The 23,897-nt window shown below is 41.9% G+C and overlaps 1 long non-coding RNA gene across 3 annotated transcripts in view; it reads right to left on the bottom strand.

Annotated features, from left to right (window-relative positions):
- Positions 1–3,366, bottom strand: part of LOC146390770 (uncharacterized) — a 55,394-nt gene extending 52,028 nt beyond the window's left edge. For 2 of the 3 annotated variants that reach the window (XR_014799857.1, XR_014799859.1), the window contains exon 1: positions 3,092–3,366. This is a non-coding gene — a long non-coding RNA (uncharacterized LOC146390770). Of the gene's footprint in view, positions 1–2,738 lie in introns of all 3 variants that reach the window. The other variant, XR_014799858.1, reaches the window with a different exon arrangement.
- Positions 3,367–23,897: the final 20,531 nt, after the last annotated feature.

Below are 23,897 nucleotides of genomic sequence, written 5' to 3'. Positions count from 1 at the left end.
TTTTCTGTCATCTGTGCTTGTGCTGCGTTTTCCCTTGATTGCATGTTAGCCTCTAATTTGGGCTCCTTTTGGCATTTAAGGCCTACTTACAGCACTCTAAATGTTGCGTGGGTTGCATGCGACCCAAATGTCAAGGCACCCCTGACATCTGGGCCAATAAGGGTTGACCTGTGGCTGAGTGTACACAGCCGCAGTCACCGTGAGTCAGCGGTGTCAGTCAAGGATGAGTGTGGCCCACATTTGAACTGCACATGTGGGTCATAACTGGTGCTGACATTTTCCTCCAGAAGGAGGATGTGGAAAACAAGGACCGCTGTAGTTATGTCAATGTCTTTGAGTACCTAATGTGTTCTAATAGTATTATTTGAATGTAGAAAGGGTTCTATTATTCACAGCAGGCATGAAATCCCCAGGCCAGGTGCAGGCTAGGATCAAATGAGATACGTAATGACAACAGCACCATCAAGTGGAGACACTTGGCAGGGCTGAGCAGAAGGGAATCTGTTTTCTGTCCTTCTGTGTTTCCTCTTCCCTTATCCCTGACTCTAACCAGTTATGTCTGCTTACTTCCAAGCCTTAGAAAAAAAATAGGTAGCTCTTAAAATAGATTCAGAAATTCTAAACACCCTTTTTTAAAGTTAAGTGGCCATGATCAGACATGACATTACATCAAATTAACATTTAAACACATATAACTGTAAGTTTAAGATTGTTTAAATAGAACCCCCGCCACCCACCCCCAGGCAGATCGACAGAAATACCAATGGTATTGACACTAAAGGTACTGGTATTGGATTGATACTTTGTTTCTGTTCTCTCAGTGTGTAGCCCACTGAATTGTGTTAGCCTATAGGCTATAGATAGCACATTTAAACAACAGAAGTTGACCCAAAGTGGTTAAGAGACAGGGAAAAAACCCACAGTTTCAAAACACACAAAGAGCTTAAAGGTGTGTGTTGTTGTCAGAATTAATTATTGTGGGAAAATAAACATCACAGTGATTCACTGGTCATTAAAATGTGTTCAGAATTGCAAATGCATGATGATTCATCTATAAATGAATGACAGACTGCTCTATCATGTATACACGGCCTTTATAAGTGAATAGTATTGGCATTGGTATCAGCAATAATGGTTCTGCATTTAACTTGGTCTCAGATCGATACCAATATTTGCAGTATGCTGCAAAAACACAATTTACACTTTCTGCTTTTGCAAACGTGGTTTATTTTGAAACTCTGGACAGGAAATCGGATATTTATTCTGAGTGGGATGTGGAAAATAGCATCCTTGTATTGTGAAGCCTCCCCCACCCCACATAAAAAGTTTAGAACAGGATGTCACTGCAGTATATTCGTGTGTTTGCAGGCTACACGTGTTTTCAGCTCATGGTCATTTCAAAGCTGAAAAAAAAATCATAACTATAACACATCAATTACCACGCTTATGTAAAAGGCGTATCTAAATGCTCCAGGGTTATACTTCTTATTACCTGCCTATTAGCCTACATGTCTGTACCAGGGCAATAGTGTGCTCCCTGGTGACTGGTTGAGACTGAGTGGGCGAGACAGAAAGAGAGAGAGGGAGGGAGAGAGAGAGAGAGCTCCTGTTGCCCATAAACCGCAGCGTTGCTGTCACTAAAGCTTCCTCCCATCATCTGCACCGGAGAGCTGAGAATCTCCTCACTCTGTCAGCCTACCTGCTTCACTCGGTCTCGGAGCATCCACAGTCCACTCAGCCCACCACCCCCTCCCCTCCATCACTCTTTCATCTTTTAATTTTTTATTTTTTCCCAGAGTCTGTGAAGCACACACTGCAGCACTCTCTCGCGCGCTTCTGGCTGAAGGACTGAGCACGGAGAGCAGGAAAGACCCAAGTCCACTTCTTCTTCTTCAGTTGCAGAACTCCCTCCGCGCATCTTCCCAACATGAGTGAGGTGAGTATGTTACAAACTACAGCTCGTGATCGGTGTTTGGGACTCGATCACTTTCTTCTGTTTTTAGCGATGGACGGTCTACAAGTGCAGTTCCTGGACTTGGTTTTATTACGCGCTGCAGTCCGCGCATTCTACCTCCGTGCTGAGCCGTAATTTCCTCCGCGCGTGTCCGCATCTGCACCTGTGTGGAATTAACCGTGTTATCTCTCGTCCCCGCGAGCACGCACGGGTACATTACATCCGATCAGATCAAACTGCTGGTATTTTTGTCGTTTGTCCAGACCCCCCCCTCACCAAATCCCGCTACGGCGAGGTGCGGTTAAGAATCGGAACAACGTGTCTTAGCGCAGCGCTTTTTGCTCCTGCTTGGCTTTGATCCCGAGACTGACAGAAGTGCTGCAATGAGAGCAGCAGCAGTGGCACCAGCTCACATTGGGCACTATGGACATGGTGATGGAGCAGAAGGGTTTTCCCAAAACCGGGATGTCGGGGCTTGTGGAAGGCAGGGAGGGAGGGATTTCATAACATCCAAATGATGAAATTCCAGCATGTGAATCATTTCTCATTTAGCGAGTGAAATGAACCGCTCTGCAGTACAGTTCTTTCCAAAGCTAGGGCTTTCAGGCTTTATCTCAAGGATTCATGCAGTACATAAAGTTCCATATTTACTGCAGAACCACTCAGTGATTCATTCTCAAGCTGCTTTTTCTCCTTTGTGTAATGAAGTGGTTTTCTGGTGTGGAAGTGTGTGTGTGTGGTGGTGTTGGGGAAGAATACATGGAAGCATTAAAAGTATGCATACCTTGTCTGTAGGTATAAGCTCACCAGCTTTATTGCTGAGATGCATCACTCTCCCAGTGGTTTTTCATGGACGGAGCGGGTTCTACTTGCAGCTCGCGTGTCAGTTCTTCATTATTTCTGGGAAATAATCCTTAAAGCTTTAAGCTGGAAGTTGACTTAGAAGTAGAAAGGAATGATGTATTACTCTTGTAGGGGTCTTGAACAGTCACCCTCCTTAGACCTCATATTAATTACTTGTGCATAATCTCTAAGATATTCATCTGAGGTGGAGTCATCGTGACTTCCCTTTCCATAGGCGGTGGAATGGAAATGATAATCAGGCAGATTAAAAGATAGCCATGTTACGTAACTTACCAGCTTGTACAGTGGAGTGTCATGTCAGGAGGTGCTGAGATGGTCACTGAATCGATCACTTCAAGCGTAGATAAAAATAGCCTCCCTGTGGAGCGATTATTTCCTCTCTTCTGTCACAGAAGTGGAGCAATGGTCCAGTGGGACTGTTCCTTCTGTATGTGTAATGTATTTCACTCTTCAGCCCGGGGCAGATGGGACGTGTCACTGTCTTTTGATACGTAGCAGATGATGCCACTGCTGCACATGGGGGGATTTGAAATGTAAACACACACAGTGAAGGATAGAGCATCTGCCGGTTACCTCTGCAAATCACTAGATTTCCGAAGCCTGTCTCCTGCATGTGTGCAAAGTTGTGGGCTGAAGCTAGTGGCGTCACAAATGGGGAAAAAAGGAAAGAAGAACTGGAGGTTTGCCTTTGTGAAGCCATTTCGATTTTAAAAAGTGCATCTGCTGATGGAAAAAATGCACTTTTTTTCCATCTGTCTGCACAGACAGACAGTGCCTAAAAGGCCTGAGCTGATAATGAACCTGGGCTTCAATCATGATCCCAATCAAGAGAAAATGTAAGAAAAACAAAAACAAAAAACAATAACTTTTATTGATACAGTTAATAGTCTTATTACAGATGTACAGAGTTGCATTACAACAATAGACTGTATATAAAAGATGGAAATAAAATGGTGCTTGACGTCAGACTGGGTATAAAGACTTCCTATTTTAAAGAATTGAAATTATTATATTTGTTGTTGTCTTTAACAACAAGTGAACATGTTTTGACAAAAAGGTTGAATGCTAAGCTATCAGCTAACGCTAACTAGCTAATTAACAAGATGCATTCATAACAGACCCACATACCTGCTGCTATTTGTTGGATGGTCCGCTAATACCATCCCAAAAGATGGTACTAATATATTCATAGCACCACAAGCCACATTGTTTTCCATAAAACATATTAAAATACTCCCAAAGCCAACATTGCTACAGAAGCAGGTGAAGGTTCCAGTTTTAGTAACTGGAATTAGTGAGTGTAAAGTGTCCACACTGGAAGCAGTTCACAGTGATGTGGAAACCAGAGAGAAAGTCAGCGAGCTTCAGTGACTCAAGGTGAAGTAACTGCAGTGGGTGAGAACTTAAGGCCAAAACAGAGAGAATGAGGAGGAGCTTCTTCCCCCAGGCTATTCGGGCCCTGAACCAGGTGTAGGACTGGACTCTCCCACACACATCACATCACCACACGCACCACCACACATTTCCTATAATCCTATAATTCCTATAATTTACAATCTTTATAATCTTTATAATCTCTTTCTGCTATTTGCACATTCTTTACTGTAAATTCCTAAGTTAATTTGTAAATTTTGTAGTAACCTGTAAATTGTAAATACTGTAAAACTTTTTTTCTGTCATTTAATGGTCGGGCATTGCACAGTTACAAGCATTTCACCCCCATGTCATACTGTGTATGGTTGTGTGTGTGTGACAAATAAAATTTGAATTTTGAATTTGAATTTGAACTTAACTTCCAGATGAGCCACTGAAGTGATTACCAATAAGAGTGCAGGACACTGCTGATAGTAAATACACTGGAGTTATTTAGCCACCCAGAGACTAATTAAAGCGATGTGCGATAAGCGAATTGCTTCCAGTGTGGACTCAGCTTAAGGTTCTCCATGTTTTTCGTTGGCAGACTGTAGGGAGGTACGGACTGTCCGTCTACCTGCAGAGAGCATCAGATGGAGGCAGTCCGTCAGCTAGCCAAGCCGCAGTGACGAGCAAAGTTCTAACATACAAAGAGCTGAACTGAAACAGTGGCAAGTGTCCACTGCAGCCACTGTTTGTACTGTGCATACTTTTGAGCTTTGATCACTTGTCTTGCTTCTCCCATTCCTGGTGAACTCCACAATGGGCAAAGCCTCTGCTTTCCTTGATTTTCGTGATTTCCTTGATCCTTGATTCCTTGAACACAGGGTTCTGTGGCGATTGAGTTTTTAGCACTTCCTCTTTTTGTTTTTAATTTAAGAGGCTGATGCTCGACTACAGCCGATACCTGCTCACTTTCCTGCTTATATTCTAGTCCTTCAAGTTCAAACTGACATCTCAGAAGCACGTTTGGCCTTAAATGTTACATTTCTCACACCACATGAATGCAGCTGCCTGAAAAGAGCCAACACAGTGTTATTTGTAACTGGCCTATAACCTCTGGCGGCCGTCCCACCTCTAACCCCATTTGGACTGATACAAGTTGAACCCGTGATCCTGTGCATTAGGCTGCAGTCATGGCGCAATCCCAGAGGATGAGGCGCTAAGTAGGGTGTAAAAAGCATTTCTCTCTCTCTTGCTCTCTCTCTTTTCTGTTTTTAAATTGAATTTTTTTAAATTTCAGCTTTAAACTTCCTCTCTGACGTTTGAGCGTCAAAACACTGAGCTTGATAACAAAAAAGTGTGAGTAAGGCACATATGCGGGCCTTGCATAACACACATTTAACAACTGGTTAATGACTACAAGAACATACGTTATCTTAATGTGCACTTCCCCTTTTTTTAAATGTAGCGGAAGAAGATGAGGGCGTGTGTGCTAACTCTACAGCGAGTTCAGCCTGCGCGTGTGAGCTACGCTCAGCCTCACTGAAGTAATGCTGATGAGCTATCGTAGCGCACCTTCTCACTGCTTTGACAAACTGTCTCCTGCAGCTGAAATCCTGTCGCCCGCTGCCTCATTTCCTCCTCTTTCCCTCTCTCTCTGTCTCTTTTTTTATGAGCTTCTATTCATCTCCCCCTCTCTCTTCGCCTTTTCCTCCCCTCGTTAAAGGCTTCGCCGTATTCTCCTTAGCAACAGCAAGAGGACTCAGGCAGGGTATTAACACTTGCGCGCACACATCCGGGAGCCAACATCTGCACAGCAGGAGGCGCTGAAGGAGTCAGAATGAGAAGAATCGGCGGGGGAGAGAGGCGGGAAATGGGGGTGGGGGTGGGGGGGCAGACAGTTTTAAATTTTGCGGGAATATGAATGGGAAACGCGACCATTGGAACGAGTTCGGGGATGTTACGCAATTCGTGTTTGGCTCCGTTTCCAGTTTTGACAGCTGTTTGCTGGCTTTTCCCTTTTATCCCCGCTCCCTCTCGAAACCAGGTCGGCATTAAGAGGAGAAAACAAGATTTTTATTTTTTAATACTTTGAAAACGAAATCCCGTAATCCAAAGGGGCTCAGCAGAGCATGCACGCACGCTCGCAAGAGGAAGGTATAGCTTTCTCATTATGCTGATAATTAACACTTGAGCACACAGCACAACCACTCACCCTCCCTCGCCTCCCCTCCCTAAAAGCCACCCTCTTCCTAGCAAGCTGGCAGGGGATAATTATCGGGGTCTGATGCGGCTCCAAGGCCAATCTCAAGCTAGTCAAGTAAATCTGAGAAAGCGCCAATCTTTGTTTCTCTTTGTCAGTGTGTCTCTCTCCATCTGTCAGTCCCTTTTCCTCACTTCCACTCCTTCCTGCCCCCCCCCCCCCCCCCCCCCAACCACCACCCCCTCCCGCCTCAACTCAGATTGTGCTGCATCTGGCATGTTTGGAAATCACTGGCTTTCCCCTACTCCTTCATGGAGGTATAATCCTTTTATTTTTGTCTATAAATACATTTCTGCTGAGCTTTTAAAGGCTTTCCACTGCCTCCTTTTCCTTCCCTCCTCTCTGACAGGGAGTGCAGCACTAAGCCCCATCAGTGTGTATGGCTTAAGAAATGTACTCTATGTTTTTTTTTTTTTTTTCAAAGGAGACACTGTTGAGAGTTGAGCAGAGACAAGCGCAGGCTGAGAGAAGGGACCAGTAAGAGATGTGTCCTTCTATTAAAGGAAACCTAAAAATGTGCCATCTGTCTCTGGGCTGTTGTACCTTCTTTTTAGCCATCTTTTTTTCTTCTTCTTCTTGTCCAATCATCTTTCTCCATTTCTCCTGGGACTCGGGCTCAAATGATGAAATGCAAATACGTACGCTCAATGGCAAATTACTTTGAATGCGTGGATAGTTGAATAGTGTGGAATATCTACCTTTCGTGAACTGTGTCTTGAGCCCTTGTCTACAGAGGTGAAGGATGTGTCTTGCAAGAGAAAAGCAGTAAACTCCCACACTTTTTAAAAAACTGGGAAGCCAAAGGTGTTTTTAGCCACGCAGATGTGTTTAAGGTATTGTTCTAATGTTTGTAGTTTGGAAAAAAAAAAAAAAAGCAGTAAGACTGTCAGTATGTCTGGCGTGATTTGGAGTTTACTACGATTATGATATGCCACTGCTGTATTTGAAACTTGAGTGGCGGTGAAAGAGTCGACATTCTTCAGTGATATACCACGGCCTCTCTTTGGGAATATAAACTGTCACCATCAGGGCGGAGGTACAGTGCAGAGTTACTGTGCACAGAGATCCTAGAAAGGTTCCACTACCACCCATTTTGAGTGCTACCAGCCTCGTGGAAAGCCTTTATGGTAAAATAGAAGCAACAAGCCATATGTTTCCAAATGAAAAGCAACAATAAACAATAAAAATCCATATTTGGAGGCTGGAGGGGGTGGAGAAATCAAATTCAAATTAAAGCTTAACCTATTCTGCTTCTCAGCTGTGACATGAGTTTGAGTGTTTGCGTAGTGTTAGGTGTAGAAACTAACAGTACTCAGTGGGGCTACAACGCACTCTTTTAGAGTGTATGCACTCTCTACTTTATATGTAGAGATAAACAATTTCCGTAGTTTTCCTTCTAACTGCTTTTATTATTTGCTCAAACCGAGGCTGCTAGCTTGTGGTTGGCTCTGCACTCTTGCTAGCTTTAGCCTCTTTGCCTTAGCTAGCTTCTTTAAAATGTTCGTGTTCAGCTGGGTGAGGATGATTTAAGTGTCTTATTAGGTTTATTGTTACAAAACGCAATTTCTCCGCGCAATTTACTTCGGTAGATTTTTTGTCTACAATCACTCTGAGGAGCGCCATGCTAAAAACATGTTAGCATGTGGCTGTGAGTGCCTGCAGTTGTGTACATGCTGCGCATGCATGAAATATGCTTTGTGAGGCTGACTGGCTGGTCACTGGTCAGGGTTGGTAGTTTAGTGCATCTCTGTTGATATGAATGCTAGTCTTATTTATCACTAACTGAAATGAGCCCATTGTACCAGCCAGAACCACATGCTTAGAGATCTCCTGTTGGTGATATGTACTCGACTAGTAACATCTAAATCAGTTGCTAGCACAGTGATGATCTGTTAAACAAATCCGGATGATCCGGTGTTTTTTGATTGCATTTTACTGTACTGTAATGTTATGGAGCACTTAAATGTCCACCTGTAAGGGTGGACATTTAAGTGGTTGTCCTGCAAACAGCAGCGTGCACCAACACTGATGTCACAGCTGCTGGCTCGAGTTTTGCTTTGCTGTCATTTTGGCCGGGTGCGCACCACACCTGTCACTTTCTGTAACCTCTCACGGGGGGGCCACGGGTTGGGTTGAAGACATGTCTGCCAAATAGTGTCAGTTTATACTGCCACTTCAGTTTTGCAGCAGTGCAGATGTTCAGAGATTCTCAAATAATACAAAGGGAGAACTGCAACCATTTCGGAAGATGAGCTGTCTGGAGGAGGTTCAACTTCTCCTCCTCCTGTATGTACCAGCACTGCGGATGCAGAGGTTTTGCCTGAGTGACGACACCTATTATTTATGAGAATACTGCAGCGGGTACCTGCGCCCTCAGTGCTGGTGTAAATGGTTACTGCACTGTGGTGACATCACTGTTTCCCTGTGGTGTCGCCATGATAGGCCCGTAATGGTAATGGTTCTGATTTCGCTGCTCTGTTTGTTATTTAAAGGATTTGAAACAAACTTAATGGTTAAAGGTTTATAAGTTCATCTCCTTAGTGCAGACTGAAATATGTCGACAACTTGAGGATTGATTGCTGTGCAGTTTTGTACATACACTCATGGTTCTCAGGGGATAAGCCCTAACGACTTTCCCTCTAGAAATATACTGACAGCTAATGCTATAAATCTTTTACTATACAAGATTTTATATTGTCCAACAATCCAGGATTATTGGTTATTCTCTTGTAGAAGTCACTCTACAGATAGTCTCCATACCTTTTGTCAGATTGTTAAACATATTTGCTTTTTTCATTAATATTAGTAGCTTTAGTTATAAGCACAAAAAATGTTCATTATTCAATATTTCAACTCATTTTAAAAAGCCAGATAAAACTATGTATCAGTAAAAGATGCATACCTTAATCTTCTTCTGTTGTTTTTCTCTGGTTCATTGTTACCAGGATGTGAGAGGATACAAGTATGTCCTCTCACACACTTACTAACCCCATCTACCTCCAGGAATCCAAACTATTTCTGAATCTCTCGCTCACCGCACAGACCCCCACCCACTGACTTATATAAAGCCATTAACTGGCATTTTGCTATTTTTAGTGGGCAGGTACAATGTGTTAAAGCACGAGATTGTTATGACTCGAGAACAGAGGCCGAGGGTGGCTGAGCAGCAGTATTTAATGGATGGAGGATTGGGCTCTGGTTTTAAAAATAAAAGTGGTCACAGAGTCAACAGAAAGGGTTGAATACATTTAAGCGGTTTTATGCACCAAAAGTCTAAAATGTTCTTATTGCTTACGTTGCATTACTATTTATTAGCCTGACAATCGTGTTTATGTTTACTTGGATGCACAGTGTTTACTCTCAGGTCAGACGGATTACATATACATACTATAAGCACGTGTACTCCAGACAGGTTAAGCTCTTAAGCTTGATGATGTCTGGCCTGTACATTTAATAAACAGTACATCCACAATAAGAACATAATCTTGTGATCGTTGCACCCATTAAACCTCTGTTCTGTTTGTGAGTCAGAGTCAGTTACAGCTCCAAGCTCAGCTCCAGCTGTAATTGTATTAGAGCCTAAAGTTCATTAGAACCTGAAGCCCATCAGAGTCCATTAAGATCAGCAATTATAAGCAGTGGTTTGAACAGGCTGAAGCATCTGGGGATATGAGCAGCTTCGTCCACTTAATGTACAGTAAGAGCAGCTTTGAGCAGATGTTGAGCTCGCACAGTATCACACACTCAGCACCAACGCACATCTGGCCACCCGGCCAAAACACGGGTCATTAGACGAATGTTCTCAGCGAAGGGATGGAGAGAGGACGAGGAGGAGGAGTACACTGAGGGGGCAACAGGGTAGAGGAGATGGAGACAACAAACGGGTGGGCGTAAAAATTGAAGGGTAGAGTGCAGGAGAGGACAGAAGAGGAGATAAAAAGAGGGAGGCGAGAGCATGAGTTCACCCAGGCTAAAGTAAGCATATGGGAGAACTATAAGATGGATAAAAACAGCCCACCAAATGGCATGTGTTATGTAAGAGGAGAGGGAAAGAAAAAAAAAAGAGGCAGGAAAGCGAAAGATGGATAGTTGGACAAAGAAAGCCCCAGCTTAAATGCAGCTTTGCTTTTATTTTTTTTCCCTTGGCACAATTAAGAAATAAAAGTCACTAACAATGTCGCCTCTTACCGATGATGCACCCTCCCTCTGGACCGAGTAGTAATGAATCCAGTATTTTGATGCATAATTATTGCATCCCTCCTGGACTAGTTACCACTTTTATGGGGCTCATTTATCTTTTCAGTTGGTTTTCCAACAATGTTTTAATTTTCTGATTATGTCGACATAGAACCAATATGTTCTCCAGCACGAGGCTGAGCCACTTCATAACCTCTTTATTGTCCTGCTGGTGTTTCGTTAGAGCAAGAGTGGAGCCTTTTGTTCATCATGAAGGTATTCCTCCCAGCAATTAAAATCCTCGCTACTGTCTAAAGAAATATTGGATCGTTTAATCAAATGGCCGTCTTGAGTCGACTTAAAGTCAGAGTTGAATCTGATTTTCTCATCATTTTATGTGTGATGATAATTCTGCTCAGTGCTGTTGGTTGGTATTGGCGGGAGCCGTGTTTGTTTACTGGATTAATCTTTTGGATTTATTGGATTCAATAACATTGGTTGGATGTTGGTATGCCTAGATTGGTAGTTGTGATTCTTTGCCGAGTGCTAATGTCAAGCTCAACAATATATAGAGTTTTAGCTAAACAGCCTTGGGTAGTGGCGAGGAGAGTACACAAATCTTGGGCATGACGGCAAATATTTCACTTGGACAAACTGAGTTCAAAGGAAATGAAGTACATAAGTCAAAGAACGGGCTGAATAAGCAAAGGTGAGTCACAGGAACACAAAGGAGGTAGTAGAACAGACAAGCAAAAATAGACACAACAGAAATCTAGCTCTCTAGATGTAAGTAAATAAAACACAATAAAATAAAAAATAAAAATATAACATACCATAACAATGTAAAACAATAAAATAACATATATAAAACAGCAAATTAATTAAATGCTTCTCTGTATAAAACTGCCCTCAGCTGCTTTTTAAAAATCAACATACGACTTAAAGACAGCGGCCTTGGTACCACGTCCTAAACAGTACATGGGGCCAGCAGTGACCCTTGACCTGAAGACCAAAGGAAGCATGTAGTTTCAGCAGGTCAGAGATAAACTGGGGAGCTTGACCATGTAGGCCCCTAAAAGTAAAAAGTAAATTTTGAATGTGAAACCGAACATTTACTGGCAACAATGAAGAAAAGCCAAAACTCAAGTAATGTGCGATCTCCTGTTAGTGCCAGGTAAAAGTGTTGCTCAAGAATTCTGTTTAGTCTGAACGCGATCCAAAGCTGATTTGTTGAAACAAGTAAATAGACTGTTACAGTGATCCAAACAGGAAGTTTAGCCTTTGTCACCAATAATCTGAGTTTAGAAATATTCCTTAGATCAGGGGTGTGGAACTCCAGGCCTCAAGGGGTAGTGTCCTGTAGGTGTTAGATGTCACCTGGGGTCAACACACCTAAATCAAATGACTAGTTCATTACCAGGCCTCTGGAGAACTTCAAGATATGTTGAGAAGGTAATGTAGCCATTTAAGTCAGCTGTGTTGGATCAAGGACGCATTTAAAACCTCCAGGACACCGGCCCATGAGGCCTGGAGTTCCCCACTCCTGCCTTAGATGATAAAAACAGTTCAAGTAGTTGTTTGGAGTGATGCTCAAGCAACATTGAACTGACACCCAAATTTCTGACTCAATTGAACAGAAGAGCCTAAGAAGCTGATATACTGCTTAATTTCTGAAATAATATGGCCTGAATGCAAGCACAGGCAGAAACACAGGCAAGGCAATTACTACAGACACTACTATACATAGTAGACAAGTTGTGAACTAAAATACTATAAAACGCAAAACTTATCTTATCCATAGAAACAAAATAAAACAGTCAAAAACTGAAGTATGAAACAACACAAAGGTTAGCAAAACAGTAACTAAGAAAGCCACGGGGTGAAAAATGAAATACAAATCTCAACAATATCAAAAGAAATCCACCTCACTAAAAGAATAATAAAGCAATAAAATCAGGAATCCAAAACTTCAACCGCTAGAATAAGAAAATACAAACAGGAAGCCAAACTTGAACGCAGGGGTGAGTCGCTCATCGGGCATTGCTTTGTTGCTGTTGATTACATGGAGCGATTCCAGGCTTTGGTTGCCTTGGTTACCCTCTATTGTATTCACTGCCCTGTCATATGTCAATCATTGGTATCCTTCTCTCTCTATGGTAGTCGCTTCACTTGCTTTAAGTACCCACTGTCACCCAAGTCCCTTGACTTTTTATTCTAAAATTAAATACCCCAGAACTATGACACGAAGACTCAGATATTATTCCATATCTTTATACAGGCTACAGCTGCAAAATTGTAATGTCAAATTTTAAGGATATCAAGAAGTTTAAGATTTGCAGTTATTTCTACAGGTAAAGGTTTTCTACAGTCTGCAAATTGATCAGCAGATCCTGTGGACAGTTCAAAAGACTACATTTTAAGCTAATAAGGTAAGCTCATTTCAGCTGTAGTTTTTCATCTTAGGTGATAAGCAAAATAAAATACAAACTACATAATAAACATACAATGTATCCATCCATCCTCTTACCACTTACCCAGTTCAGGGCTGTGGGAGTGAGACTATCCCAGGTGTCATAGGGTGAGAGGTAGGGTGAACTCCAGACAGGCCACCGGTCTAAGAGCAAGACAGCAAAAACAGTGATAGTGATGATAACATGCATGTATATGGATGATCTGGAATCGCCAGATAGCATAACAAGCAAGTCTTTAGGCTGTGGGAGGAAGCCCGAGTATGAAGGCAGTGAACACAGTTGTGATTTGTTAAAGAGCTGATCAACTGGGAAGCAGTGGTGACTGATATACCCCCAAAATTCTATCATGATATTTAAAGGAAATTTGAAATAATAATACTTTGTATCTTAGATCGAGCTTCTTAACCACCATTTAACATCAGTAATTTCCATCCATCATTTTGCTCTTCTGTCATGTGGAGTGCAACTATCGAATGTTCCGGAAATACTCGGTTGAGTCCTTTATTTGTTTTTGCTGGCATCTCTTCCATCGTAGCCTGGTTCTACTTTATGTCAAGTGGTGAAACAAGTTTGTTTCCACCTTCAGTTTCCTGCATATTTTACAAAGTACTGTGCTTTGTTGGAGGCAATTGAAGGAGCTCATCACAGCAAGAACAGCAGACAGCTACTCTCAAACATCCAAACATGCCTGGGCTTGTTTCATTATTGTTTGCTAGGAAATGACACTTTTTTTTATTTACATGAAAAATAATTTGCAAAATATTGTGTTGTATTAAGCATTACTTAAAACTAATACTTGAGATCATATTCTCAACAGGAATGTGTTTAATGAGGTCCGAGAAAAAAGCCTGGATTATACTGCGGATCCAGCTGGAGACTAGACGGCCGAGTGGTTATTCCTGTTATGCTTCTTCAAAGTCCGCTCCCTGGGCACATGGATAGTTGGTGCATTGTAATGTAAATTCTCTGCGGATGAGTCAGCGCAGTCACAAAACACAGTCAGGCACGTGGATGTACGCACAGATCCTCGCAGTCACTGTCCGATGATAAAATGTATTTCACTGGAACCCAAGCAAACCCTCAGCCATGTACAAAATATAAAACTAGGCCTGTTTCCCCTTAAATCTGTAACCACAGAAGTCTCCCCCTGCTGGCCATTAGAAAGAACACAGGTCTAAGGCACTAATGGCCTTGACTTTTTAGACACGAAAGCTCTGTCCATCTTTGCCATACAGTCTATGAGAACAAAGGGGGAAAAAAACAAAATTGCCAGAACTTGACATAAGCATCCCTCTCACCGTACAAGCACAGGCATATAGTTGTTGTTTATATGGGCTAAAAATAAATAATCCTGACTTCACTCATGACTCAGACCCAACTCTCCCAGGATTTTTCCCTGGGAGTAAGGTCTCATTGCAGGAGCTGACTTCCTCCTCGGATCACTTTGAAGGCGGCAATGAAATCTCATCATGGATTTTTTTTTTGTTCAGTGCTGCCAACAAAAAAACATTTGGTCTACAAAGGTTTTAGTTTATTAATCTATCAACACAAAATGAACCAACACATCATTTGATAATAAATTTCTCAGAATGTCCAGAATTAATTGGCTCCAGCTTCTCTTATTTTTTTTCTTCTAATGAAAGCAGCAGAACAGCTTTGAATACAGGACTCTTCACTGGCCAAAACAAGCTAAACCATTGCCGACTTGGATACCTAGTCCTGTATGGAACAAATGATTAATCAGCTAATTGGGTGAACAATCAAAAGTAACTGTTAGATACAACCCTAAATCCTATGTACACACACAGGCAATCACAAAGCCCCAAATCCCCCCCCCCCCCCCCCCCCCCCCCCCCCAAAATTAAACAACACTTGGAACGAAGATGGGAACAGTGGGCTGCTTTTGATTATAATCATCTCTGACAATTGCAGGCAGCTCTCGAGGACCTTATATAAGTAATTTAATATTTATCGTGTTTATTCCACGAAGACTAGTCTTTGAGAACAGGAGAGGGTAGAGAAGGACCAGCTGGGAACGGATAAAGAAATGTGACAGGAGTGTGAGGAAAACAGCTTGGAGAGGTGTATTCCCCAAAGGAAAACTGTGCCGTAAATGAAGTGCATCGCACTGTGTGAGAGGAAGAGATCTGGGAGAGGAGGGTATGTGAATGTGTGTGTGTCTTGCTTCTGTATATGTGTGTACAGTATGAGTCTGTGCATCCATCTGCACTGTTTAGGCCGGCCGAATCCTTTCTGAATAGACACTGTATGTTCCAATTGTTGTCATGGAGCCCGTTTTTTTTCAAGTTTTTTTCTAGCCTCCCTCCTGCTACAGTGCGTGTCTCGTTCTCCCTTTCTCTTGCGTCCCTCTCCTTCCATATGTGTCTTTCTCTCTCTCTATCACCTTCAGTGGCTCCCCAGGGCAGCCTGTTAAATGCTGCAATCTGTCTCTGTCTTCCATCCTTACCCTCCCTCCCTCTTTTCCCTTCCTCTCTGTCTCTCAGGCTGTTCTCCGAGGCTCGGCGCTCATGAATCACAATGCTAACTACTACATGTAAAAGAGGGAAATCCCTGACTAAAAGCAGAAAGTGGAGGGGGTGATAAGGACATATCTCAAGGGGGAATTAAAGCCGGCGACTCTTTTGTGATTTAGAGAGAGTAGGAGACAAGGACAAGAGAAGAAGAAGGAGGAGAAGGGTGGGATAAAGGGACGAGCAGATGACATGAGAGTTACTATCTGAGGGTATCGAGGTCGGAAGGTTGCTTTTAATTTGGTTTCAGCCCATTCAGAAAGTTCATTTGTGACACTCTTGGGAACATAAGCTTGATGGTGTAGAGGAAAGTGCTGAAACAGAAGCCAAAAAATGAAAAAAAAAAAAAAAGGTTGCTTTTCTTCATATTAATTCACTTACTTTCCTACAGGAAGCTGCTCAGCTCAGTAACACTAATCTGTTGTCACAGAGAAGCTTCACTGGAGCAAAAGGGAGTTAAGTGCCCTTCAAAACTAATAGAGGAAGTGCAGGGGGAAAGTGTTTCTCACATGCCATTTTCAGCAGGGATTTCCCAGCAAGTATGTGACACGAATTAACAACTTTCCCTGTAGTTACCCTTTCTCTACCTTTTCCCTCACATTAACTACTAGAACTCCCCCAAGATTTTCAGCAAGCTTCTTATTCAACGCTTTTCAACTTTTATTTCCAAGAAATCAGAATCAGAATCAGAATCAGAATCGTGTTTATTGGCCAAGTATATGTGCAGACACATACAGGGAATTTGGTTCCGGTAGATGGTGGCTCTCAAGCACAGCAATGTAAATCACACACACACACACACACACACACACACACACACACACACACACACACACACACACACACACACACACACACACGTGTCTATATATACACATTACACATACATACACAAAGCTCTGTAAACCAACTATAAATAACGAATCTAAACTTATATACATAAAATACAGAAATGAATGAGGTGGAATGAATACTACAAAATGTACATAAGGTGCAGCTGCAGTCTGGCAGTGGGAGCAGTGTGACAGGTCAACTGTTAAGAAGGGAGATGGCGAGGGGAAAGAAACTGTTCCTGTGTCGGGTGGTCCTGGTCTGCAGGCTTGATCCAGCATCTTTGCAAGGGAAACTCTTAATGGAAAACATACTAGCACTCATGCCTATTTTATAAGGTACACTTGTTCGACTGCTCATTAATCCAAATATCTAATCAGTCAGTCACACTGAAGCAACAGTGCAGTGACACGTAGGCATGTTAAAGATGAGGGGGCTCTACAGTGGAGTGGCCAAAGAGCCCTGGCTGCATCAGGAAGGTCATCCAGCATCAAAATCTGTGCCAAACATGTCAGTTTATCTGCTGTGGCAAGCCCTTGCAAAAAAGGGAGCAGCTAAATGAAGCTCAGAAGCTCAGACATAGTCAAAAAAAAGCTTCCAAAGTTCAAGCCAAGCATCAAAATTGGGAAAAAAAACATTATTTAAGTGGCATGGTTTTTGGTGCAACAAAGAAAATATCTAATAAGCAGCAGATCTATGGGTGAGAATGTCTGGTTGATTCTGGAAGTTGGAGGTGAGTGATTACACTGCTTCAAGCTAATAGGAAGGCAACAGTCATTTAAGTAAACACTAATTACAATCCAGGTATGCAGAAGAGCATTTCTGAAGAGACAACCTTGAAGCAGAAGACCACACCAGCTGCCACTGCTGTCAGCTATGAACAGGAACCTATGGCTAGAATTTGCATGGGCTCAGAACAGAGGACTGGAAAAATGTTGCCTGGTCTGAAAAGTCTCAATTTCTGCTGCAATATTTAGATGGAGGCTCAGAATTTGGCGTAAAAAGAACATGAAAGCATAGAGCCATCCTGAATTGTATCAATCTTTCACTTTGCTACTCTTGTTGTAGTGGTGTGGCGGATATCTTGTTGCCACACTTTGAGCTCCTTAGCACCAAATTATCATCCCTTAAACACCACAACCTCTCTCTTTATGATCACATCTTCTATTGACTGCTACCAAGAGGACAAAACATGATGTCACAAAATTTAAATCGTCAACGTGCAGCTGACAAATCTGCAGCATCTATGTGATGCTGTCACATCAGTGCAGATCAAAATCAGTGTTTCCGGCACCTTGTTGAATCTATGCTATAAAAAATTAAAGCAGTTCTGAAACAAAAATATGGTCAAACCCAGTAACTAATAAAGTAGCAAGTGACTAGGGATGGGTATCGTTTAGGTTTTATCCGATACCGGTGCCAAACCGGTACTTTTGAAACGGTGCCGGTGCTTAAACGGTGCTCGAACCGGTGCTTAAAGAATGGAGAACACAAAATTGGTCCAAAAACCTCTCATGTTCAGCTGTTTTTTTGTAAAAAGATAACAATGTTAGCCTTTTCTGCAGCTAGAGGGCATATATGGTATCACTCTTGGCTGGAAGCAGTGCTTAAACAATGGAAAAAACACAAACTTTGTCCAAAAACCTCTCATGTTTAGCTGTTTCCCACTTTTTCTTTGGTCATTTTAGCCTTTTTGGCCAGGGTGAAGGGAGTATCTGCCATCAAACAAGAAGGCAGCTGCATGTAACTACGACGGTGTTTGCTAGTTCAGCTTACATGCATTAATGTAATAACGTGGTTAGCCTACTCAACGTAAATTACACACGGACAACATTAAGCTACTCACGCAGAGAAGAACGGCTGCTGCTGCCATCATCATCCGTCATCATTTCTGCTACACTGGCAGGGCTAGGGGCCAGGACTCTCCTCTTCAGGTTTTTGGGGGATGTTGCTAACTCCGGGTCCAATAACAGGCAACCCAACCGCAGTAGATGCGCTCGGTGTGAGGTCTCGCAGCAAGCTATCAAATACGGCGCATTTTTCGGCTTTTAAAAAAAACGCTATGCGTCCCCAGGTGTTTCATCGGATTTGAGGTGTTACCTCCTTTGCACAGTATCAGCTTAAAGCACTTGTTGCAGGCTGCTGAGTTTGCATATTTTGCTGTGAAGTACAGCCAGACTTTTGACCGCTTTGCCTTGGGCATTTTTAATCTGTAGCTCTGCTCTAAAAGAACGTACGTACCTGGACCCGCCTACTATCCTCGGAAACGTAAAATGATTGGCTAGAATTCAAAGTGTATGACATCTCAAGTAAAAAAAAGCACCGAAATAAAGCACCGAAATGTGCGCTGCTTTTCGGTCTGGTCACTACCGTTTATGTCAGAACCGGTGCCATGATGGCACCGGATACCGGTACCCATCCCTACAAGTGACTGTACGTTTCAGTGTGCTTCCAAGGAAAATCTTTCATTGTCTATTCAAAGCTTAATTCAAGAACCAGAGGCCAAGAGAAGGGGCCAAGTATTTGTAGTTAATTATATCTTTCATCATCCAGGAGATTTGTAAGCTTTTGATTTACATCATGGTCCTGGAAATTCCTCGATTCTCAAGGCCACAGAAGGTACGCATCCTTTCATTGCATACACTTGAGACTACGTATTAATGAGTACAAGCTGAGGCTTTGAAAAGAAAGAAAAACACATGGTAACAAGTGCCAACTTAACTGCAACAACCTCTGGTTTGTGGCTTATGACTGCAACTCACTGCGGTCTGTTTTAGGGCCATTTTTAGTTGGCAAACATTTTCATGCTCTTTTGCTGTCTAAGCACTTTTCAGTTTTTTGGTAACACGTCTAAAGTGCTTCAGTCAAAGACAGCTTGAGCTCTTTTAGGTTCTTGAAGATGTTTTACCACTCACGTAGACAGCTTCTTCAGTTCTGAAGATGAAACAGAACCTGAACCTTCAAGAACTTAAAAGAGGCCCATGTGCTGTTGACTCAAGCATTTTATATTACTATGACCTGGATCACTAAAAACCTACTCTGATACAATTTAGTAACTACTTATCACATCAGCTACTCCTGTTATTAATAGAATAAGTGATTTGTTGTGCCAAAATGTATCGTTTTTACCAAGTTCATAAAGAAGTCCCTTAGGTCAGATTAAAGTCAACTCACAGTTAAGATCTGTCAAATTATATCTTTATGTCTCACATTCTCAGTTTAAGTGTTACCACAGTGTTACCTCGTGTAATTTTCTCTGTCTCTCGTACTTGAATTTCTCTGACTCTGTCACTTGTGAGTTCCTCCATCCCATTTAGCTGCAGTTAGAAGCCTGAATACCTCTGACAATCACGTGTCTGAAAGAAAAGGATGGGAATTTGAGGCGATCCAAATGAGATAATAAAGATGTACTCTGGTTATCGTAACAGGTCCATCATGCTCTAACTCTAATCAAGTTTCAACCATTTTAATTTCTTCATTCAAATAGCTTGCCACATCCTGCCAGACATTCACAGGAAAAAAAGCCATGACTGCACTGGCTCAATCGGTTGAAAAATGTTCAAACCATTTAGTGACCCTTCCTCCACACATTTATTCACGCTATTCCTTTCATTTGTCACCCACACTTTGTCATTTTATCTTTTTCTTTTTTTTGCTTTTTTTTCCCTGTGTGCTTCCTCTTTCAAACCTTTGACTTTTGGTTTTCATAGTCATATTTTCAAGGCCAGATTCAGTCTTTGTCGCTTTCTCTCGCTCAGCTTATCAAACACACTGTTAGGAAGGGATTCTTTCTGAGTAAAAGCCTGTTTCAGTGCCGCCCTCGCTAAAAGCTCCTGCACTTCACTGTGCAATGTGTGTTAATGCTGAACATACAGCCTTCCCCTCGCTCTGCAGTGTTTCACCCTCTTGCTGCAGAAACACTCATATCTCTGCAGTCTCTCCCTCATTTCGCCTTTTTATGTTTCCCGATCGCCTTTTTTTTTGTTTCACCGCCTTGTTCTTTTCTTTTTGTTTCACTTTTGTTTTTCAGGTTTTGTAGTTTATTGCTGATGTTTCACCACTATTGCAGCAATGCTGTACAGTGTACGGCTTTAAATGGGCTTTTTTCTCCCTGTAAAATGGAACAAAATAAGTTGAAGAAGACATCTTATGCCAGTGTTTTGGACCACAGTTTAGACCAATCAGGCTTGCCATTATGATCACTGACAGGTGACGTAAATTACACTGATTATCTCTTCATCATTGCACCTGTTAGTGGGTGGGATATATTAGGGAGCAAGCGAACATTTTGTCCTCACAGTTGAAGCGTTAGAAGCAGGAAAAATGGGCAAGTATAAGGATTTGAGTGAGTTTAACAAGGGTCAAATTGCTGGACGACTGGGTCAGAGCATCTCCAAAAGTGCAGGTCTTGTGGACTGTTCCCAGTCTGCAGTCGTCAGTACTGATCCAAAGGGATCCGAGGAAGGAACAGTGGTGAACCAGCAACAGGGTAATGGGCAGCCAAGGCTCACTGATGCAAGTGGGACCGAAGGCTGGCCCATGTTGTCCGATCTACTGTAACTCAGATTGCTGAAAATCGTCAATGCTGGTTCTGATAGAAAGCTGTCAGAATACAGTGCATCATAGTTTGTTGCATATGGAGCTGCATAGTTGCAGACCAGTCAGGGTGCCCGTACTGACCCGCTGCTGGAAGCCCCAAAAATATGAGCATCAGAACTGGACCACGGAGCCATGAAAGATGGATGAATCATGCTTTCTTTTGCATCATGGCTGGGTGCATATGCATTGGTTACCTGAAGAACACTACAGGAAGAAAGCAAGCTGCAACAATGGTTCAAGAATGGTTTGAGGAATGTAACGAGCTTGAGGTGTCCAAATTCTTCAGATCTCAATCCAAACAAGCACCTGTGGGACATACTGGACAAACCAATACATGGAGGTCCCACCTCGTAAGGATCTGTTGGTAACATCTTGGTGGCAGTTACCACAGCAGAGGCACATCTTAAAGGTCTAGTAGAGTCCATGTCGCTATGGGTGATGGCTGTTTTGGCAGCAAAAGGGGGCTCAATACAATATTAGGCAGGTGGTCACAATGGTATGTCTGATCGGTGGATTTATGTTATTGAAATTGAATAGCTTTATATGTGGTTTATATAGTTATAAATAAGTTGTTTTCATTAGTGGCTCCAACATCACAGCTTCTGACTGGCTAGAGTGCTCTCTCAAACTGTTTTGGTTGTACTCTACAGAATACCTCTTTGCTTTTAGACATTGCAAAGGCAGCACAAAAATACACATACTCATCTTTATTGAAAAAAAGCCACTATACCCCCACAAACAGTATATATTAGCAGCTATAATATGAATGTAGGAATGAACAGAGATAGTCTTTTATTATAAAACTCGACACAAACAATTTTCATTTTATTTTGAAAGTCACTGACAATAATAATGTTTGTTTTGCTGGATTATAAAGAAATGCTACAGTGTTTTTTATAGTGTTTTATTACACTGAGCACCTTTTTAACTAGAAGTGTCTTCTTTTCACATGTACATTCATACACTGCTTTATGCTTTTAAGTGCTTATTTTCAATCATGCACACACACAAACAGGGATGAATGCAGTGGGGGCAATTTGTCGTTCAATGCCTCGCCTGCGTACACTTTGGCACACAGACTGGACAAACCACTCTACCTCCTGAGTCAGAGCTGCCCCTGTGGACACTCAGTTCTGATCTCAATGATATGAAACATCAGTGGCTTGTAACTGACAGTAAGCACAGCAGAAATAAGGGATTTCACATGTAAACTCCAGACAGAATCGGGTTATCTTATTTTCCATAGTTGTCTTACAAAATGAAAAAGGCTGCACTGCTGGAAATAATCAGTGTACACTCGTAGAGCATTGGTGACTCTGAAGCCCCGCTCTGTAACTTTACGTGGTCTGACACTTTGTGGCTGAGTTACTGTGATGCATCCTAAATGCATCCGCTTCAGAATATTACCATTTGCATTGTGGAATATTTAGGAGGGAGGCAATTTTAGAAAGTCATCTGCAACAATTAGGGATATCAACATACCAGAAATTTAGTAGTTAGTACCAATAGACTTACATGATTCTTGATACCAAATTCAATACCGAAACAAACTGATCATCCTACATAAAAAAACAAACAAATTTAAAGCACAGCTATGGTGGCAAATCATGTATTGAAAATTACCATTATATTTTGTTGATAGGACACAGAGTGAAATGTTAGGATGGTTACTATTGTTACGCTTACATCACATTAGCATATAGCTCTTAGCTGCTTTGGTAAATTAGAGGTATTTCCTCCCTTTGGACATTTCTATTGCCTATTTCTATACAGTGGTCCCTCACTATTGTTTTGCTGATTTTTTTTTTTTTATGCAATTTTACATGCTTTTTTTGTTTCTTTGTTTGTTTTGTTTTTTACAGCGCATTGTGTTCTGCATCCTGATTGGCTGTAGACCATTGTCAGTCAATCTCGTGCCGTGTCTCCTGTCCAGTACAGAATGCGTTCAGGTTGTCAAATTTACATAAATCTTCGATCGCTAGCAGTGTGACTCTGAAGTGCTGCACTGTATGTTTTCTCATCAACAAACACAATAATGTCGATGAAACGTTTTGCACCATCCAAGGCACAGTGTTTAAACAAGAGAGAAGAGTGTGAAAATGTTCACACCTGTCTGAGAAAAGTGTATAAACTGTGCAGTGAGGGGTTTTACATCTATAATAATTGTAAAAAATAAAGTTGGCTTCTTCGCGGATTTCACCTATCGCGGGTTATTTTTGGAACGTATCTCCCGCAATAAACAAAGGACTACTGTATTATATTCTCTAGTCGACTCCCTTTCTGATCAATGAGTTGGAGCAGAACTGTCGCAATAGCTGCACTAGTTGCATGTGTAATTTTTCATGTGCGATTTGTAGTTTTTCCTGTGCTTGTTGGATTACTTCTTCTTCTAGATTAGAATGCTTGTAGCTGTATGCTGCCCCCTTCAGGTTTGGAGAAATTGATGCCTTGGTACATACACTTCCTAAAGTACCTACAAAACCCAAATAAAGCTACTGTTGTGTTTTCAAAATTTTGATATAGAATGGTACTCTAAGTATCAATTCTAGTGACATAGTTGCGACAGCCACAATTATAGTAACACACTCAATTTCAGTGACCTCTTTAGAACTACCTATTGTTTCACAAATGTTTGTAAAGAAAGAGAGAGCTGATTGATGTCTGATTGAAATGATCAGGGCTACAGTGCACACAATAAAATAACTGACCAACAGCTGAAAAATAAAATGGCCGTGTTGAGATATGCTGATGACGTTGTTCTTTACTTGAGTACTACTCTGCAGAGAACACTTTAGTTCTATCTATTACACACTGTTGTGAACTGGGTTCACTTGAATTTAATAACTGTGATA

Source organism: Perissodus microlepis, chromosome 3, assembly GCF_051167445.1.
Source record: "Perissodus microlepis isolate ML-2025 ecotype Zambia chromosome 3, ASM5116744v1, whole genome shotgun sequence".
NCBI classification, from domain to species: domain Eukaryota; kingdom Metazoa; phylum Chordata; class Actinopteri; order Cichliformes; family Cichlidae; genus Perissodus; species Perissodus microlepis.
This window is presented reverse-complemented; position numbering and strand designations above follow the sequence as displayed.